This window comes from Durio zibethinus, chromosome 5 (assembly GCF_047325235.1).
Source record: "Durio zibethinus cultivar Kanyao isolate XHJ-2024 chromosome 5, ASM4732523v1, whole genome shotgun sequence".
NCBI lineage: Eukaryota > Viridiplantae > Streptophyta > Magnoliopsida > Malvales > Malvaceae > Durio > Durio zibethinus.
The window spans coordinates 24,415,983-24,436,796 of record NC_143166.1 but is presented as its reverse complement, the minus strand read 5'-3'; the positions used below and the strand labels follow the sequence as shown (position 1 = coordinate 24,436,796).

General features: G+C 31.1%; 1 pseudogene; it reads right to left on the bottom strand.

The window, feature by feature from the left end:
• Positions 1-1,981: 1,981 nt before the first annotated feature.
• Positions 1,982-20,509, bottom strand: LOC111281577 (protein TOM THREE HOMOLOG 1 pseudogene; annotated as a pseudogene).
• Positions 20,510-20,814: the final 305 nt, after the last annotated feature.

The following is a 20,814-nucleotide window of genomic DNA, read 5'->3' as shown; positions in this document are numbered from 1 at the left end:
TTTAACAAATCAAGAGGCAGTGTGTAATTATTCAAATCTTTCTCATTATCAAGTCCATCAACATGAATTAAGTTTTCAAAATCAAATATGAGATTATTGCCATGATTATCTTCGTGTTCATTATTTGGGATCCTGCAAAGGGTAAGATAAAGAGAATATTAGCACACAGAAATAGAATGGCAAGAAAATGATGGAAAGAGAAAATGAAAAGCAAAATGAAGATGAAAATAATAGAAACAATATAGATGCATTTTCTAAGTCTTTTATTAAAATGACAAACATAAAGACACCATAAAAGATCACCCAATGCTCATAAAAGCAATTAGGGATTTAAAGTTTCACAATACATTACTTTTCAAAAGTTTTAAAGACAACAGGTAGCTTTATGACTCTCCAGTTATTTAGCTCAAAATTTAGAGGACAATGGTGCACGAACAGCTCTTCATCTCACATTTTCTTTTCTTTGTCATCCATAATTTGAATGGCCAGCTTTGAAAACTCTTTCATGAATCCTGCATTTAGGGCTGTAGGAAGATCCTCCCGAACAAAAAAAATCATAGAGGTATGAAATGATTATAGGCTCTGACTCTAGCTCATATCCCCTAAGATTAGCCATTCTCTTATGTTTTTTCTCATTCACCATTTTCATTCTATCCCTTCTTGTTGGCTTATATCCTAAGCCAAATCTGTCTTTCTTGTCATATATTACTGGTGGCTCTATGATTCCTTATAGGTTCTTTCCTAGTCCAGTTCTTGGTTGCCATCTCATCTTGGTAAGCTACTTAATGACCATTTTAGTAGTTATAGATAGGTGTGGCAAATATGGTTTAGATCCTTCAACCACATATACTACGTTAGCAATCTCAAAATATCTATATGAGCACTCTAAGGTTTCATTCGCTACTTGTACGTAAAGAGTATTTACCAGTTAGGTAACTAGTAAATCTTCTTCTTCTATCACATATGTCAATTTTTCATCAATAATGAATTTGAATTTTTAATGTAATGAAGATGAAACTGCACCCGCCATATGAATCCATGGCCTACCCAACAAGCAACTATATGAGGAAGAAATATCAATAACTTTGAATTTCACATTGAAAGTGCACGGACCAATTTGCAATGGTATTTTTATGTCTCTCAGCACACCCCTTTGGGTCCCATCAAAGGCTCGAACTATCATATGACTAGGTTTTATATAAGATCCATCAACAGGGAGTTTTACCAGAGTAGTCGTAGGCATAACATTGATGGATAAGCCATTATCAATTAAAACCTTAGCCATTATATGACTCTTGCATTTCACAGTAATATGAAGAGCCTTGGTGCTTCATCAACCTTTAGGAGGAATCTCTTCATCACTGAAAGAGATATAATTTGAAATCATCAGATTGCTAACAAACTGTTTCACGTATTCAACAGAGACATTATGAGACACATATGCTTCATTAAGTATCTTCAACAGAGCATTATAGTGCGACTCCGAGCTTAACAATAATGACAATAGCAAAATTTTAGCCGGCATCTTGTTCAACTATTCTACCACACTATACTCGCTATGTTTTATTAACTTTAGAAATTCACAAGTTTCACTCTCAGAGATTGGTTTTCGATATTCTTTTTCTAGGGCTATAACGAGATTATTCTAACTTTTTTCTTCTTCTCTTACCTTTGCTTTCTCTTTCTTAGCTTTCTTTAAAGCTTCTGGAGTATAACATGTTCCCCTTCGAGTTATACCTCTTACGCCTATTATGTTCGTAGTATCTGGATTGACTATGACGTTACAATCATACTTTCATGGTACTGTTTTATCATTCTAGTATGAAAAAAGGCCAAGAATTTTAATTATCACTATTGGTTAGGAGATGGGTTTTTATGACCTCGATGTTCACTTCTCATCATAATAAATTGTTACTAGTCTATGCACAAACTTATTCTTTGAATCAATGGTAGACACTTCAACTTTCATCAACTCTTCTTTTTATTCGTAAAACTCTATCCAACCCATATCCATTAACTTCTGCACATCTTTATAAAATTGGTGACAATTCTCGATAGAATGCCCTAAAGCACCTTTGTGATAATTATAGCTCTCGGTTGAGTTAATCGTTTCAGAGTAATTCTGAGGTTCTGTTGACTTCAACATATCAGCCTTAACCAAGACTTCAAACACCTTAGCCATCGGAGTTTTAACTTCATCTATTTTTTCCTTTACTTGGCTTATTTTTCCATCAATTAAAGCATTTATTGATGGTCTGGTATGGTTCAGTAAAAGGTTCCCATTAACATTTAGAGTCCCTTGTTGGTTGGTCTTAAAGTTTAACACTCCTTCATTGATTAACCCCTGCACTTTGGGCTTCAAAGCAGTATAGTTCTCAGTGCAATGACCTGGATTCTCATAGTGATAATCACAATGTGCATTAGGGTCGTACTATTTAGGAAATAAATGTTTCAAAGGCTCAACAATAATAGGGGCTAGTAAATGTTTCTCGACAAGTTAAGGGTACAAATCTGTATATGTCATGGGTATGGGATTGAAAGTGATTTTTTCTTGGGTAGTTCTCGGGGCTTTTGGACCATTACTAAGTCTCCATTTTAGTCTGGTAGGTGCAGCAAGATGGTTGTGTGATCATATCTCTCTATCTTTATGTATATTCTTTGAATCTCTCAGTTATTTTCTTTTTCATGCCTTATAAAGATAGATGATCTAGAGCTAGATCCCTGACATGCTGATATTGTATAAAAAATACCTTTATGAGATCTTATCAGGAATGAATACGAGTCTTATCTAGTTAAACATACTATCTGACTGTAAATCTTGTGAGGCTATCTTGAAATATATGCATCAATAACTTTTTATCATGAGTATGTGCTACCATCTTACAATAATACATGGTGATATGAGTTATTGGGTATTTCATGCCATCATATTTTTTCAATTTAAGGACCTTAAATTTTGGTGAAATGACCACATCTAGGACTAAACAAAGGTCAACTACATCTGTAGAGCCGTAAAAATTCATTCCCTCTATGGCCCTAAGCCTTTCTTCCAATAACTTCATATTTTCTCGGGCACTAGAATCTTTCACTTTTTTAGGTATCTTTATCCCTAGCTTTTTTCTCTCTTTAGGAGCATCCAAATCAGAAACTAAGATTGGCTCATGTGGTTTTTCCATCATAATGAGATTAACAAAATTTTGAAATTATCTTGGAATGGGTGTGGATGTCATTCCTGGATAAGGGTTGGAATATTTACTGGGAGCAGGAATTTGCACTCTAGTTCTTTGAGAAGGTTAGGTTTGTCGTGGCTCAAACCCTAGAGGATAAACAGGATTTACCATATCTGACGATTGCTCTTGAAAGCTAAGATTTTCTTCCACTATTTTTTTCTTGTCAAGTTTTCTGAGCATATCTATTATTGTACTGAAATCGCCTCTTAGTTCTTCTTGAACTTTCTCAATTCTCTCAAATCGATTGGCTTGTTCTTGTTTTGTGATTCTTGTTTGAGTCCTAGTTTTATATGAATGGCGAGTAGGTTGGGTCGAAAGTTTTGATGGGTGAGCTATTCTTGAACCTTTATTACCACAAAGTTTTTTTGTTTTTGAAAAAGAAAAAGAAAAAAAATTAAAATGCAATGTGTTAAAAATTTTATTTTTTCTCTTATTTTATGAAAATGATGTACATGATGCATGAATGTAAATGGGAGATATTTGCTCTTAGACAAATTTCAACACTAAAAATTTTTATTGATTCCATACAACTTTTATTACATAGGATTTACCATCCTAGAATTATATCTATAGAAGCATTTGACTTGTTCATAATAGTTTTTCACCTCATCTAGAAAGTTCACTAGGTGATGTCCATATTCTACTATGGGATTGACTTCTCTTCTTAACACTTCTACCTTTTCAACCATCTCCTATGCTTTCTTCACTGCCTTGCAAACTTGATTAGTCAGGTGTTCTATGTACTATTGCCTCCCTAAGCTTTCTACTTTTCATCTCATGCGAGCATCCCTTCTTGAATCACATGTGAAGATCCAATCTTTTTCCCTTCTATGCCACTTATCTATTATTGCTGAAATATGGCTCTTGTGGTTTTACAGTTGCATCTCTAACCCTTAGATCACCTTGTGAAGTGATTCTCTTTCATTCAGAACTTCAAAGTGCTTTCTTTTCTTTTTTGTGAGCATGGCTTTCAACCTTTCCTTTTCTTTTTGGCATTCCACCAATCTTGCTAAGGTTGTAGAATATAACCCCTTCCAATTCTGACATTCTTGAGAAATTTTGGTAGTTTCATCTTGCTTTTTTTGAGTTTTACCTTTTTATTAGTTCATTTTCTCTCGGAGCTCATCCATTTCACGTTGCTGACTAAGATAAGACTTGGTGACTTTTTAGATTTTGAATTGAACTCATAATCTCTTATTTTCTTGGTGCAAATCTTTCAAATCATTATTGGCCACATCTTGTTCTTTTATGACCTTTATCAATCTGCTTCTTTGTATTTCTACTTCATATTTCAATTGTCCAACCTTCTTACGAAGTCTTAAATTTTCTCTTCTTATTTTTTTTTCAGCTTCTAATTCTTTCTCGATAAGTTCAACTTCTGATAATTGCACTTCTGTCGAAAGATTAGCTAATTGGTGTGAGCTATCATCAGGAGAAAGTACTATGTCTCTAGTTCGCTTTGCTTTCTAAATCTGATAATCAGGAGTGACTTTGTCAATGAGAGGTCTTAATCTCATTCTTCACATTTTTTTCCATGCTTGGATCAGTTGCTCTGAGGTTCTTGGTGGATTTGGTTTCCTGTAAATGAATTCTACCTGAACCAGGCCATGAGTAGCAAGAACAAATTGCTTTGCACCAAATTGCCTAAACACCATCAACAGAGCGTAACTCACAACACCCCGTAGCCCTAACAACGGTATCCATGGCTCGTTTCCTCCATGATACAACAAAGACACACATCCAAGGCACCATCCATTCAATTTCATCCCCAGTAAGCCTTCATAAGAAAAGGACCCACTTTTCCTTAGTCTTCAATGTTGACCATTAACTTTTGTAAAACTCTTCGATTGGTGTCTTATTTTGAAGATATGGCTTTGAGAAAGCACTCTTCCCACACTTGAAATAACTTTTGATCCACACATATAATAGCGGTGCACATCCTATGAATTGTTTTCTTCCATTTCATCAATAAAAATTCAATGACCTGATGGTTTCAGCTAGGACTGTTGGAGTGGGATTAATTGCTTAGGTTTTAATTTGCTCAAAAAAGTCTACCATAATTATCTCAATGTAATCCAATGTCTTCAGAAAGATTAACATGCCATATAATGCTAGAGCAAAAATTACCATACCTTGATTATCATTTAAACGCCCCTGAATGAAGTTTCGAAGAAAGTCCCAACAAACGTTGAGATGTTCACCTTTAGGCTTTGCAAAAGAATCAATGGTTTCTACTTTAACCTCTATAAGCTTGGCCAACTTTTTATGATAACCTGATTTTGACATTCTGGTAAATACTTTATCTGGACATTGTAGTTTTATTCTAACCAAAATCAAATACTCTTAAATAGTTGACACCAAATCTTCTTAATTAAAAATGAAGTATCTATAGGATGGATCCCAAAACTATACAGCTGCCCTGACCAGCTGTTCATCGATCACTATTAGGATGAGGGATGTAATTTGCTTGTACTTTTTGCAAAAGCTTTTTTTTTCACTTAATTGACCCCAGATAGCAGCTAAGTCTTCTAAATCATTATGTGTGAGATCTAAATGCACCTTCTCGGGTAATTCAAATACATGACCAGTAGGCAAATAATCTTCACTTTTTTGTTGGGCGTCTTTTGACCAAACATGTACTTCATTATATGGCTAACATGGGACACTGATTGAGGATGAGTAAATCTATAGTTCTATGGGATCCATGAAAACTTCTTAGGAGAAATATGTCCTAAAGTAAATATTTCGATGCAAAACTATATGATATGATTAATGTAAAAAAAAAAAGAAAATGAAACAAAATTGAGTTAGTGTAAGGATGCAGTTTGAGAAAAAACATTTTTATTTTTAAGTTTTGAGATTTTGTTTTGTTTTGTATTACACAACTTTTATCCTACATACTTTGGTAGTTTCTAAAAAAAAGGTGGGTGAAACTCTACCTAAGGTTAGCTTCTTACGGCTTATTATATGCATGGTTCATGTTAATATGTGTCTAAAAGTTCCCAAATTGTTCCTTACTATCATCCATGCTGGACTAATAAGGCACCCCAATCCTCACCCATTACAGGCTACAAACGAAAAGGGTTCAATCTAAGTGAAAGTATTTCGCTTGCCGTTACGGAGGTTATCACCTCACGGGAGCATAGGTACTCTACTTTTTCCTATAAGGGCCAGAGCCCAGGTATAGAGCTCATGCATGAGATGTATCATGTCATTGTATGTGCAAACATATCTTAATTTATTGTGAGTAATATATGCAGAAAAATAAAGCATAAAAGGCATAGTAAAAAAAATGTGAGTGAATTTTTTCTTTTCGTTTTCGATTTGTTTTTTTTTTTTGCTTTTTTTATTAAAAGTGAAAAATAAAAATCTAAGAAACTGATTAGGACTGTTTAAATCAAGATTTGAGGATAACACGTAGTTAATTTTGGCCTGACTCTCAAAAATAAAAGGCACTCCCCAGCGGAGTCGCCCAGCTATTGTAACGGTTTTGTGTCTGCTCAACAAATTTGAAAACAAAATAAAAAATAACAAAGTCACCACCAATCTTTTTTTGGCTAGGTGCGATTGGCCACCTATTAAAACATATCCTTTTAATGAAATCTTAAAATTAATTAAAATTTATTAAAAGAATAATTTTAGAGTTTGCGCAATAGTCTGGGTTTGAGAGTTGGTTACGTGTGGGGAAGGATTATTACCCTTACAATGCCCATTTAAAATGGTACAATTAACTACATGTTATCCTTTGATTTTGATAAAAAACAGTCTCATTTTTTAGGTTTGAAAAATAATTTTCTTGATTTTTTTATTTATTAGAAATTGTTTTTTATTTTTTATTTATTGTTTCATTTTTATTCGAGAAAAATAAATTAGAACCTTTTTATTGAAATAATTCTTAAAATGTTCTAGTATGTTGGTAACATTAAAAGAGCTTTTTCTCACCTAAAGATTTCTTAAGCATTGCTTCTTGGAATACCTTAGAGTCCCATCCTTGAAGGCTCAAATTTACTTTTCATAAAAAATTATATCATACAAGCAATGCAAAATGTTATTATGTTTGATGCACATATTTTATTCCCTTTTTTAGAAATTTTATTAATTGTTTTATTTGATTTTTTTAATTTAAATTTTTAAAGGAAAAAGGAATTTTTATTAAATTGAAGCTTTTATATAAATATTCCAATACACTGGTAATATTTTAAAAAAATCTTCTCACCTAGGGATTTCATAAAGCATCACTACTCAGAATACTTTTAGAATTTCATCATTGGATAAAATTTCCTTTTTCCTTATTTATATTATTATTATTTTTTAATAAATAAATAAATTTTTATTTTGTTATTAACAAAAAGAAAAATTTTATTATATTTAAAACTTTTTATAAATATTTCAATACACCAGTAGTATTTAAAAAAATCTTCTTACCTAGAGATTTCATAGGCATCACTACTCGTAGTACCTTTGAATCTCATTGTCAGATAAAAAATTTCCTTTTCTTACATTTTTATTATTTTTGTATTATTATTAAGTTTATTTTTTATTTTTTAAAGTTTATTTTAAAAATTAACAAAATAAAAAAAAATTTAACTACATATTTCATCATTTAATCTAACAAATATAAATATTTTAATATACATAAATATTAATAAAATAATATATAAAAAATTAAAATTTTTTTTTACCTAAACCGATTAACGGTTTGGTTAACGCGGGTCCGATCGGATTGACGGCTTAGTTCGGTCTAGTTCTGTCTGACAGTTCAAGGATGGTTCAGCTTGGTTTGGGTCGGTTCAGAATGATCGGTCTAGGTTTGAGGATGAGTCAGGTTATTAGGTCGATTGCGCGGACCTTAAGTCTAGTCAGCGGGTTGACGCGCGGATCCTGAGTGCTTAAAATAGCGTCATTTTGGGCCTTTATTAAAACGATGTCGTTTTAGTTTTGGTAGTTTATATAAAAGGTCCCAAAAATTTTTTTCGATCATTCTCTTCTCTTTAAAAAAAAAAAAAAACCGCATCCCTCTCCCTTTTTAGACCAAAACCCAATGAGGTCGGTCGGTGGTCGTCACTGCCATCGTCACCACCGATCATCGGTGATCTAAAAATCCCAAAACAGATCAAAATCTTCCTCTCAATCCCTTAAACTCAGATCCAGCCTCTGTTTCACCTGAAAGTGTCCAAAACAGTGCAGATCTAGCTTAAAAGTTTCGGCCATAAATTTTTTTTTTGTATTTGTATGTTGTTTTTTTTTTTTTTTTTGCTGGCGCTGCGGTCCTTGTTTCCATTGGCTATTGTTTTTGTGTTTGTATGTGTTTGGTTTGTTTTAGATTTTTTTTTTACAAAAGTTTTTTTTTGAATCTGGCAAACCATTTTTTTCGTTTTTGGTAAGGTTTCGAGGTTTTTTTTTTATCTCTTCTTTTTTAATCGATCCTCCACTTGTTTTGCAGGTAACAAGCTCTATTTATAGAGCTTTTTGGGATTCAAATCTCAGATTTTTTGGGATTCGAATCCCACATTTTCAACCCAAAATTCACACTGCCAAGTTAGGCAGTGTGTCAGGTGACTGCCGGTGGTGGTCGACAGTGATTTTGGACTTTTGGTAATGGTGCATTTAATGCACTCATAGCTGTCAAACTGAACTAGATAAGTAAAGAAAAAGAAGGAAAAAAGAAAGAAAGAAATAAATAAATAAATAAGAAAGAAAAAAGAAAAAAAAATATAAAATAATAATAATAATAATAATAATAAAACAAAATGGTATTTACACTTATCTTCCTCCAGTACCTATCTAGAACCCATTGTATCAAATAGCTGAGAAAATATTTAACAACAAGGAGTTGGAATTTATAAATGGGATGGTGACCTTTCCCATATGTTATAAATTGTTAGGAATAAGCTGAATAAAGTTACCGAGGTAACTTCTTATGGTGCTCATACCTATGGTTAAAGAAACTAAGAAATCATTCGATTGATATTATCACAGTGTACATAGTTACTTTGTTGTTTTGGTCTTCTGTAAGTACTAGTCTTGTTATTATTTTAGTTTAATACATAGTATAATTAATTATTTGACATGTTTGTTTTCATATAATTTATTTATATGATTTTGGTTTAATGATGTAGCAAGTACTAAATAGATAATAGTTAATGTAAAAGTCAAGATTAAGTTAAGAGTACCGAGATGGAGTGAAAATTTTTCTTAATTTTGCATTTAAGAATACAAGTGAAGATAATATAATATTATACCCATGTTTGAAGTGTGCTAATATCAAATGGCAAATACGTGAAGTTGTTTTCAAACATTTAATTTGTATTGGAATTGTCTTGGGATATGTTAATTGGTATTTTCATAGAGAGTTTGTACCATCAAGGTCTTTGCCTAGAGTTCCTTCAACATTAAGGGCTCCTTAACACCAACATGATCCTATTAGACAATGACATTGAAGGCATATTGCGATATGCTTTTAACATTCATAACCACCATTTCCATCATCCATCTCCCCAAAATGATGGATTTAATGAGTCAAATGTTGAAATGAATGAATTTGGTGAACATGAGATAGGTGTAGGTGACCAACAACCTAGTGGAGAAGCATCGAAGTTTTATAGGTTGCTTGAGGATATGAATGAAAAACTTTATGAGGGATCTAAGCATTCAAGGTTATTTCTATGTGCGTCTTTTTCACTTGAAACACTTATGTGGATGGATGAAAAACTTTTTGACTTTATTATTGAAGTTTATGAAAAAAATGTTTCCTTTTGCAAAAATCTTGAATTTTATAAGGATTCAAAGAAGGTGATCAAGAATTTTGGGTCTTGAATATAAGAAAATTCATAGTTGTCCCAATGATTGCATGTTGTATTGGGATGATAGGAAAAATCAAGAATCTTGTCATTTGTGTGGTAATTCTCGTTGGGTGAAAAAAAATCCTAATGAAAGGTTGAATGAAAATGCTGATGAGATCAATGTAAAAAAGAAACCTATAAAGGTTTTATGATATTTTTCATTAATATCGAGACTTCAACTACTCTTCATGTCTTTCAAAATTATAGATTCTATAAGGTGACATCATGACAAGTAAACAAATGATGGATCATTGAGGCATCTTGTAAATTTATTGGCATGGAAATCATTTTATTATAGGTTTTTGGACTTTACTTCTAATCCTCAAAATGCTATGCTTGGACTAGTATCTAATGGATTCAACCCATTTAAAATGTTAAGTACTTCTTATAGTACTTGGCCAGTTGTATTGATTTCGTACAATTTGCCACCATGGATTGTCATGAAGCAATAATCATTTATCTTGTCTATGATAATTCTTAGGAAGAAATATCCAGGTAATGATATAGACATCTACTTACAACCTCTTATTAAAGAGTTAAAGTAACTATGGGAAGGAGTTGAGACCTATGATGCATCAAAAAAAGAAAATTCCAATACAAGTCCTGCTTTATTATTGACTATCAATGATTTTCTACTTATGCGAATTTATCTAGTTAGAGCGCGAAAGGTCATTATGCTTATCCATGTTTGCTGCACAAACATGTTTGAAGTGGTTACATAATGGTAGAAAGTTCAGTTATATGAGACATTGTCGATAGTTAAATGATAATCATCGATTTAGATTCTAAAAACATCTTTTTGATGGAACTGAAAAGTTGAAGAGATCACTTTTACCAATTAGTGGGTCTAATATCTTGTCAAAGTTAAAAGATATCAATTTCACATATGAAAAAATTACTCAATCAAGGAAAAAAGTGAGGGAGATTTTTGAAGGTGTCTAGCCTCATATTACTCAAATTGGTGATAATGATACTCAAGTTGGTGATCTTGATGTTTAAAGTGATGAAGAGGAAGATGACAAAGATGACCCCAATGAGTCTGAGTTGTGGAAAAAAAGAAGTATATTTTTTAAGTTACCTTATTGGGAATATAATTTATTATATCATAACCTTGATATGATGCTAATAAAGAAGAATGTTTAAGAAAATTTTATCAGGACAATTCTCAATGTGAATAAAATATAAAATAATGACTTAAAGAGTTGGCTTAATCTAGTTGATATGGGGATTTACCCTGATCTTTATCCAAAGTTGCTTCCCAATGGCAAATATTGATTGCTTTTTGCCTTTTTTGGGATTTCTAAAGTTGAGAAAGATGTGTTTTGTAAGGTTTTGAAAAATGTGAAAGTTTCAAATGGCTGTGTGTTAAGTATATCTAGATGTGTGAATCTAAAGGAGCAAAAACTTTCTTTATTGAAGTCACATGATTATCACATTATGATGTAAGACTTACTTCCACATGCTTTACATTCATTAATGTCAAAGCAAGTCACTTCAGTGGTAATTAAATTGAATAACATATTTAGAGCTCTTTGTGGGAAAGTTCTAAATGTGGAAGAGCTTGACAAACTTCAAGATCAAGCCACGATTACTTTATGCCATTTAGAGAAGATTTTTCCTCCAAACTTCTTCACTATTATAATGCATTTGGTTATCCACCTTCCATATGAAGCAAAAGTCAGTGGACCTATTTATTATTGATGGATGTATCATATCGAAAGGTATTATTTGTTAATAGCTTGATTAGGTTATTAGTGTTGATCATATCACTCTAGTTAAAAAGGTATATGAAAAATGTTTTATGCTTTAGGTTTTTGGGGAGATTAAAGTCTTATTGTTGCAACAAATGCTATTTAGAAAGTTCTATTGCTGAAGGATATTTAGCAGAAGAGTGTATGACATTTTGTTCTCGTTATTTGGAAGATGTTGAAATGAGATTTAATAGACCATCGAGAGATGTAGGTATGCAGCATATTGACTTTGCCTACAATTATCTTTTTGAAAGTTTTGGACAACTAATAGGCAAAGCTGAAATGGTGGAGTTAGATGATAAATCTTGGGCACAAGCACATCGATATATTCTTTTCCATTATGACTCAATTAAATCATTTCACACGTAAGTTTTCTTGCAAGGAAATTATTCATTCTATTAAGCACAGATTATTGTACTCTTCTTATTGTTAATACTTTATCATGATGCTTTGTAGTGAGTATAGAAATAATTTGAGAGCTCATCCACATTATCGATGATCAAACCCTCGAGAGCTTGATAAGTTGTTCACCAAAAACTTTCATGAATAGTTATGAGCAACTATAAGTAATGCCATACTTTCCATTATGAGAAATGCACATAGAATGCTTAGGGTATAAATAAAATTAATAACATATCTATTTATTCCACCTTTATTGGTTTAGAGTGGACGGCTTGTTAGTGAAAAGGTGAAGGTCTTTCACAAAGGTCGAACAGAATTGTGAAATGATACAAAGATTTCATTACAATGGATTTCAATTTCACATTAAATCCCGTGAGAGATTTCAAAGTACACAAAATTCAGGAGTTATTGTTACTTCATCAACTACTAGCTATGCTGTGCTAAGGACACAAACCCTTTAAAGAGAAATGTTGACTATTATGGCATGATTAATCACATCATTGAGTTAGATTATTATGGCAACTGGAAAGCTATCTTATTTCGGTGTGATTTGGCTAATGTTAATAGTGCAAGGGGTATTAAGAAGGATCAATTTGGATTTACAATTGTCAATTTTTCTCAATTAATTCACATCGGACAATGACTTATCGATGAACCTTATGTTTTTTCCTCTCAAGTCAAACAAGTTTTTAATTCTCAAGACCCCAAAAAATTAAGATGGTTTGTTGTTCTTCGAAACACACCTAGAGACTTATTTGATATGGGATCAGATACCAAAGATGGTGTTGAATATGGAATTGAATGTTTTCCTTTTGCTAAACAAAACTTGGATGAAAATATCTCTAGTACCTCTACTCAGTGGGTCCACAAAGATGTTAATGAAGATATTTATGAACCATGATGGATCAACCATATATTTTAATTCGAGTGTTTAAAACATAATGTAATAAATGCTTGTATGTAATTTATGTTGCATTCGCTTTTATTTTAATTATTGTATTGTAAGTCATACATTATGTTTTAATTTAATTAAATTGATATGTTCTTTATATATCATTGGTTATGATTTCTTAACTTCTCAATGTCTTTATATGTGTTCTTTACATATGCTTTTAATATATTCGCTTTTATGATATAGCTAAACTATAATCCGGAGAAGTAGATTGAAAAGAATGCATATCATAGTTATTAGTTCAGAACCGTCTGCGGTACCAATTGATCTTAGCTATTGACTGAATCTTTTGAAGGGGAATATGCATATTGTCGATTCTAACTTAGTCACTTCTAATCCTTTAATTGATATTGGATCTGGCAATGCGGGAGGTGTAGGTTTAGATAGTATCCTGTCAATTGATTTTGCTTTTAATTTGAATGTAGGTATCATAAACACCATATTTATATTTCAATTATAATGATTAAAGTATTGGTAATTCACAAATTGATTTTTTATTTTTTGTAATTGATAACAATGGTCAAAGAAGGACCAAAGACTAGACAACTTTGAAGGAATTATTTGCATTACCTCCAAATGAGCGTATTGTAGTGTTTGCAAACTCTGATAGGCAACAAATTGGTGAAGAGTTTCAACTGTTGGCTGAATTTCTAGGCATGATTGCCCGTAATGGCATGAAATTGCCTATTCATTATAAAACATCGCATAAAGTTCCATCATAAGTTAAGGTTGATGCTTTAAACTTTATTGAGGTATTAGTATAATTAATTACATAAAAAATTAATTATTTTAAATTTGGTTTATTGATTAAAACTTTTCTTTTTGTATTATTATAGTCAAGATTTGTACTTGAAATACCAACTTCATTTGTGCTTAAGTCATTGAGAAAGAAATGGAAAGACTATAAGCATAATTTAAAGAAAAAATATTTCGATCAAAATAGTACTGTAGAGGCCACAATGGAAAATGTACCTCGTAATGTGATTAGATGGCAATATGAACAATTAGTTAGATTTTGGTTCTCTAGAAAAGGAGAGGTACTAATTTATAACTTTTAGTATTAGTTTTTAGGTGTTTTATGATTTAAGTTGGTAATATTTGTATTTCTATCATATATGCAATTATTTTTTATGACAGGAAAAACAACAAATTGAAATTGGTAGCAGAAAGCAACAAAAATATAGCCACAGAAGTAGATCAAAAAGTTTTGCAAGAAAGCAAAAAAAAATAGTAAGTTTATGATATTAAAATTTTTTGAATGATTAAACTTGGTTTCCATTGTTGATATATGTGTCGTAATTTGTAATTTATGTCTGTTTACAACTTTTTGTGCCATTACAAGATAAAAATGCAAATTTACAATTATTGTTCTATTTTAATAGTTTTGATAGTTTCAGTACATGATATTAAACTTATCCAAATTATTGAACTTAGTTTCCACGGTTGATATGTATGAAAAAGTTATTGTTTACATCTATTTAGGACTTTTTGTGTCATTTCCACGGTTGATATGTATGAAAAAGTTATTGTTTACATCTATTTAAGACTTTTTGTGTCATTAATAGGTAATAATACAAATTTGCTATTATTGTTCTATTTTAACAGTTTGGATAGCTCAATACATGATATTAAACTTGTCCGAATGATTGAACTTGGTTTTCACAGTTGATATATGTGAAAAAGTTATCGTTTACATCTATTTAGAATTATTTTTGTCGTTAAAATGCAAAAATAAAAATTTGCCATTATTATTCTATTTTAATAGTTTGGATGGCTTCAATACATTTTATTAAACTTTTTTGAATGATTGAACTTGGTTTTCGCAGTTAGTATATGTGAAAAAGTTGTTGTTTACCTCTATTTAGGATTTTTCAAGCCATTAAAAGGCAAAAATACAAATTTACTGTTATTGTTTTGTTTTAGCAGTTTGGATAGCTTCAATACATGCTATTAAACTTTTTCAAATGATTGAACTTGGTTTTCACAATTGGTATATGTGACAAAGTTGTTGTTTACCTTTGTTTAGGACTTTTTTTGCATCTAAAAGGAAAAATACAAAGTTGCTGTTATTCACCATGTTTTAACAGTTTGGATAGCTTCAATACATTATATTAAACTTGTCCAAATTATTGAATTTGGTTTCCATGAATGATATGTGTGAAAAGCCAAAATGCTTTTATTGTTTATGTTTTTTTAAGACTTTTGTGCCGTTAAAGGGCAAAAATATAATTTTATAGTTATATCTTTATTTTAACAATCTAGATAGATTAAATACATGATATTAAACTTATTCAAATTTTTGAACTTGATTGACAAGCTCGATATGCATGAATAAATTGCGGTTGATATGTATTTAACAATAACATATGTTTTTATATAGGAGATTGAGATGGGTGAAAAAATTGGACGTGTGAAACTTTTTTGATTAACTCACACAAAAAAAGATGATCTTACCTAAATGGCGAAACATAAGAAATTGTGGTAATTTGTTATATAAGCTATATACAGAATGTAAATATTGACTATTTTCAACATATTATGAATTAATCGTTAAACTTGATTGTTTTATTAGATTAATTTACAAGAGAAAGTGAACGAGAAAATAGCTACTAAGATTGAAGTTGCATCTGTTAACATGTAAGAATTGAAAAATCAAATTTTCACATAAGTTGTTGGGAAAGAAATACATGGATGGTTTCGAGGGCTTGGATTGGGTCCAACACCATCTACCTACTATGGACGTAGCTCTCATAATTTACATTCTCAGCAAGTCAGTTTTCGTAAGATATTTTCATATTGTGAGAGGAGTTACAAACTTTGTGAGAGGAGTTACAAACTATGCAAACGTTTTTAGCAAAAGAAAGCAGAAAGCGAACATGAGTGTGCTAAAATTGAAGAAGAATGTGCTAGAATAGACCAAGAGCATGACAAGTTTCAGCAGTTGCATGATTGATTCAATACTCTTATGAATTTTGTGCAACAACAATTTTCAAGAACTAATCTAGGTGGTCCACCAACTCAGGTTAGTAACTATTTATATTTTTTAATATAAATAATAGGTTATTATTATGTTTTAAAACTTGTATGATATTATTCAGTAGATTTTTGAGTAGGTTCTTAAGCACATTAGTGACCAAAGTGGAAAAAGTCCTTCATCAAATGGTAGTATTCCAAATCTATGTAGTCATCAATTTCATACATTTTAATTTTTTTGGTTAATGTACTAAATTAATTTGAATGTTATTGCATGTATTATTAAACTTTGTGTTACATGCATATTTAAATAAATTATGTACTTATAATATTCAGCTTATGAATTGAAGTTCGTTTTTATTTCTTTTAACATTTTTATTTAATGATAATAATAAATATAAAAATAATCTTTTTAAAAAAACTAAATTTCTTAATTCGCAGCATTTATGTTCAAAAATGCTGCTAAATTCAAAATTTTGTGGTATTTGTATTAGGAAAACACCACTAAATTAGCGACATTTTTCTATACAAATACTACTAATTTAGAGGCATTTGTATCATTAAACACTACTCAATATTTCCTGATAATGCCACTAATTTAGTGGTGATTGTCCTTATAAATGCCGCTCTATGAACGACATTTAATGATACAAATGCCTCTAAATTAGCGACAGTTTCCTAATACAAATGCCACTAAATTAGCAGTGATTGTGCTTATAAATGCCTTTAAATTAGTGATGTTTTCTTGATACAAACACTACTAAATTAACTGTAATTGTTCTTACAAATGCTACTAAATTAGTGATGCTTTTTATAAAATGCTACTATTTTCCTTGATGCAGGCATAGCCTATGCTCTTAGTGGCGTTTTTGGCAAAAGTTGCAAATATTTTAGTGGCGTTTATAAATGCTGCTAAACCTTAAAAAAAATCACCACTAAAGACATAAACTCCTATAGTGTCAACAATATCAAGATCATTCATGCAATCCTATTCACAAGAGCATTCATGAATTCTCCCTATTATTGTCATATCCAATATATTCATAACCATAGCAAATATTTTCTAAAAAATATATCTCAAGCAAATAGGCATTAAACATAATTTCAACAAGTATGAGGAATATTTATATCAAAATCATACACTCAAAAATAAATGCATACTCAATCAAGCTTATATATATCATATCAAATTCGCATATTCAAGATATATCAACAAAACATATATCAATAACTATTAAGCATTCAACATTCGACAAGAATAGGCAACCAATTTCAAATTCATAAAAGTTTGGAGGTTACCTATCTCCATTATGTGACTATAGTTCCATTCTTCAAAATCACATTGTAACTCTTTACTCTAGCACACCTACATGAGACATTTTTCATTTGATTTTTGGTGCCCAAATTGCTTTGGGTCTTTGATAGTTAGTAACCAAGTCTCTAGTTCCTTTCGGAACCCATACTTGCTTAATTCTAAATGAAACTTTTCTCTTTATAGGACAAGTATGTGTAGTATGACCATGAAATGACAAAAATTGCATCTAATCATTTTAGTATTTAAACTCTTGTTTAAAAGCTCTTGTTTTTCATTCACCAAAACTTTAAATTTCTTTCTCAATTCTAAATTCTCTTTTTCTAGCATTTCATTTCTCTTTTGACAAGCATCAAATTTCATTTTTAATTTATCATTTTCCTTCTCCAAATCATTCTTTTATTTATCAAGAAATCATTTTCAGCATTCAATTTTGAAATCATTTTCTTGTAATTCCTCATCATTGATTCACATTTATTATACAACTCATTGTAAGCATCTTGCAATTTATCAAATGTATATGAATTTGAATCACAAGAGTTAGAGGTTACCTCTGATTCATCAATAGCCATAAGACATGATGCATGTTGGTTGAAAATTTGTTTTCCATGTAGCTCATCCAACTTTCTTTATATCTCATTTGAAGTTGAGCATTTTGAGACCAAGTTGAGCATTTGATCTAAATGGACTTTTAAAGGTTATAATGTAGGCCATGGTGAGGGGTCATGAAAGAAAATGGATAAAATAAGCTTAAAACATGCGTTTAAAGGGTTCAAAACCAAAGGATCATTTCTTATCATTTGAAATAACTTGGCATTTTGTCCATTTCCACTTCATATTACTACTTTTTCCTTTTTTTTTCATCTCATTTCTCACAAAAGGATTCTCATTACTTTGCCTTAAATTATGCATGGCATTCATTTCTTTTTCTCTTTTTTCCTTCATTTTGCTTTTCTTTTTTTCTTCTTTTTGTGATCTTTTGACACTTTTCTTTTCTTTTCAAAAATTGCCTCCCAGTGTGGAGGGTGATCCTTGGTCAGGGTTCTTTTTTGAAAGAAATCATAATAGGCTCAAAGGGTAGCAATGAATGGATTTTCAAATGGTAAAAGAAAGATGGCCATTTTTCATCTCAAATGTGAATGCTTCCCTTGAACATCATCTATTGAACAAAAAAAAACTCATGGATCTTCATATATCTTCAAAATATATTTATTTCACATCAGCTTACTTCTTTTTCATAGATCAATGTGAATGAGTTCTCAAAATTAAATCCCAAAATTATTATTATCATTGTCTAAATATTCACCATCTGAAATTTGAGAATGAAAATGAAAAATTATGAAAGGAAATACAGCATGGAACAATGGTTGAATAAGAGAGAAAATGTAATGAAATACATCATCCTTGCCTTTTATTAAAATGATAACAAATGAAATCCTATTACATAAAAGAAATCCTAACATTACTCTAAAAGAAGTCCTAAAATGACAAGAAACTTCCAACTAGCCTAAACATCCTTTTCTTCAAAATTATGCCTATGTGCAATCAGGTGAAAGATCTTTATTGACATCTTTATTTTTTTATTATTTTATGTTTTTTTTTTTTTGGTTTGAGAATAAACACTAATTATTGTTATTGAAATTTTATCTAAACTATTCCACTATTTGGGACAAATTTAGACAAAATTTCTCACCTGGAAATTTTATAAAAAATTTACCATTTGAAATTTCTATAAATTTCATCATTGGATAATTAATATTTATTTCTAAAATTTATTTTATTTTTTATCTTTTTATTTTTATTTTATTGTTATTTTTTTCTAAAATTTAATCATAAAAAAAACTTTAAAAATAAATAAATAAATAAAATAATACCAAATAGGGTCGACTCGGCTTCAGCAACCATAGCATGGCTTGGCTTCAGAGACGTGGCTCGGAGGTTCAAAGAGATGACCCTCTATATGGCCATTATGGTTCTCAAGAATAACATCATCAATTGCATGCTTCTGAAGCTATTTTTAAGACTCTTCCCTAGCTCATTCTATAAGTTCCAAGGGATCCCCTATTTCTCATAATGTAAGTTTGCTAAGCTTTAATGAGTGACTAAAATATGTTGAAGGGCCAACCAAGGAATATGAGTGGCTACAGATGATAATTAGATCATCAAAAAGCAATTCATTTGACTCAATTACAACAATTTCTAGTGCTAATTTCCATTGAGGTAGAATTAAAAAAACTTTAACACCATAGATGGATCTCTGAATAATCCAAAATGCGATTAGATGAAGCAAGGCAATGTACAATGGCTTTAAATAGTTGGAAGTTAACATATGTAGCAAGGGTTCCCAGAAAACTTGTAAGTGAGAACGCCAAAATCCAGAAAAAACAATCATTCTTGCTTCCTGATTTGTAGGAAACAGGTAATATATGAAGTTTAAAACTGGATGATTCAAAACATCAAGGTCAACAGCTTTGTCAAATATATTAAAGCACATCATAAGGCATTAAACTAGGAAACATGAGAAGCATATAGTGGTAACATAACCAACTTCTTACAGCTTTTTATGCCACCTTTTGGACTCTACAAGGAACTGCTACAACATTAAGAAAAGCCTTCCACCATATAGTAAAAACCCATGGGCTACAAACAATGATACATCAGCCACATTGCAATCTGAATGGTATAAACCAAAACAAAACCAAAAGTGCATATGACGTGAAGAAAGCTAGACTTGGCATGTCAAGCAACATATGTTGAACAATTTTCGGATGTAAGTTCTGCACATTCTTGCTGAAAACAAAAACTAGCACATGAACCCATTCACTATGAAATTTAGAAAATGGAAGTCCTTTTTGCGTGGTCTAACCATACTTGAAAACTCTCAATTGTATCCGAATCAATTGAATGAAAGCAATGGCGACGACGATGCCATAAAGAGCGACAAGAATATGAAAAATGCTATCCTACCAGTGCAGTGAATTGTTAATGTCATGCCACCAATTGGATGCTTCCTTCAGCTTATACGAAATCACCACCTTATCCATGTTGTAACTTCCCCTCCCCCTCTCTCTAGGTTCAAGGCTTATATTTATAGGATTTCAAATCCAAGAACCCTAAACCAGATGAGATTTCAATCCCTTCTGAGTTCTAACTCCAAGTCTCAATTAAACTTAAACTCTTCACATAATTTCACACAAACTAAATCACCCTTTTTTAATTTTTAATTTTTAATTTTTTTATTTAATATTAACAAAATTAAAAGTAGACCCCCGGATAGATTGGGGTGTCTACAGCTACCTCTCTTTGTACATTTTCTATGAAACAGGAATTGTGCAAAGACGTAGACAACCCA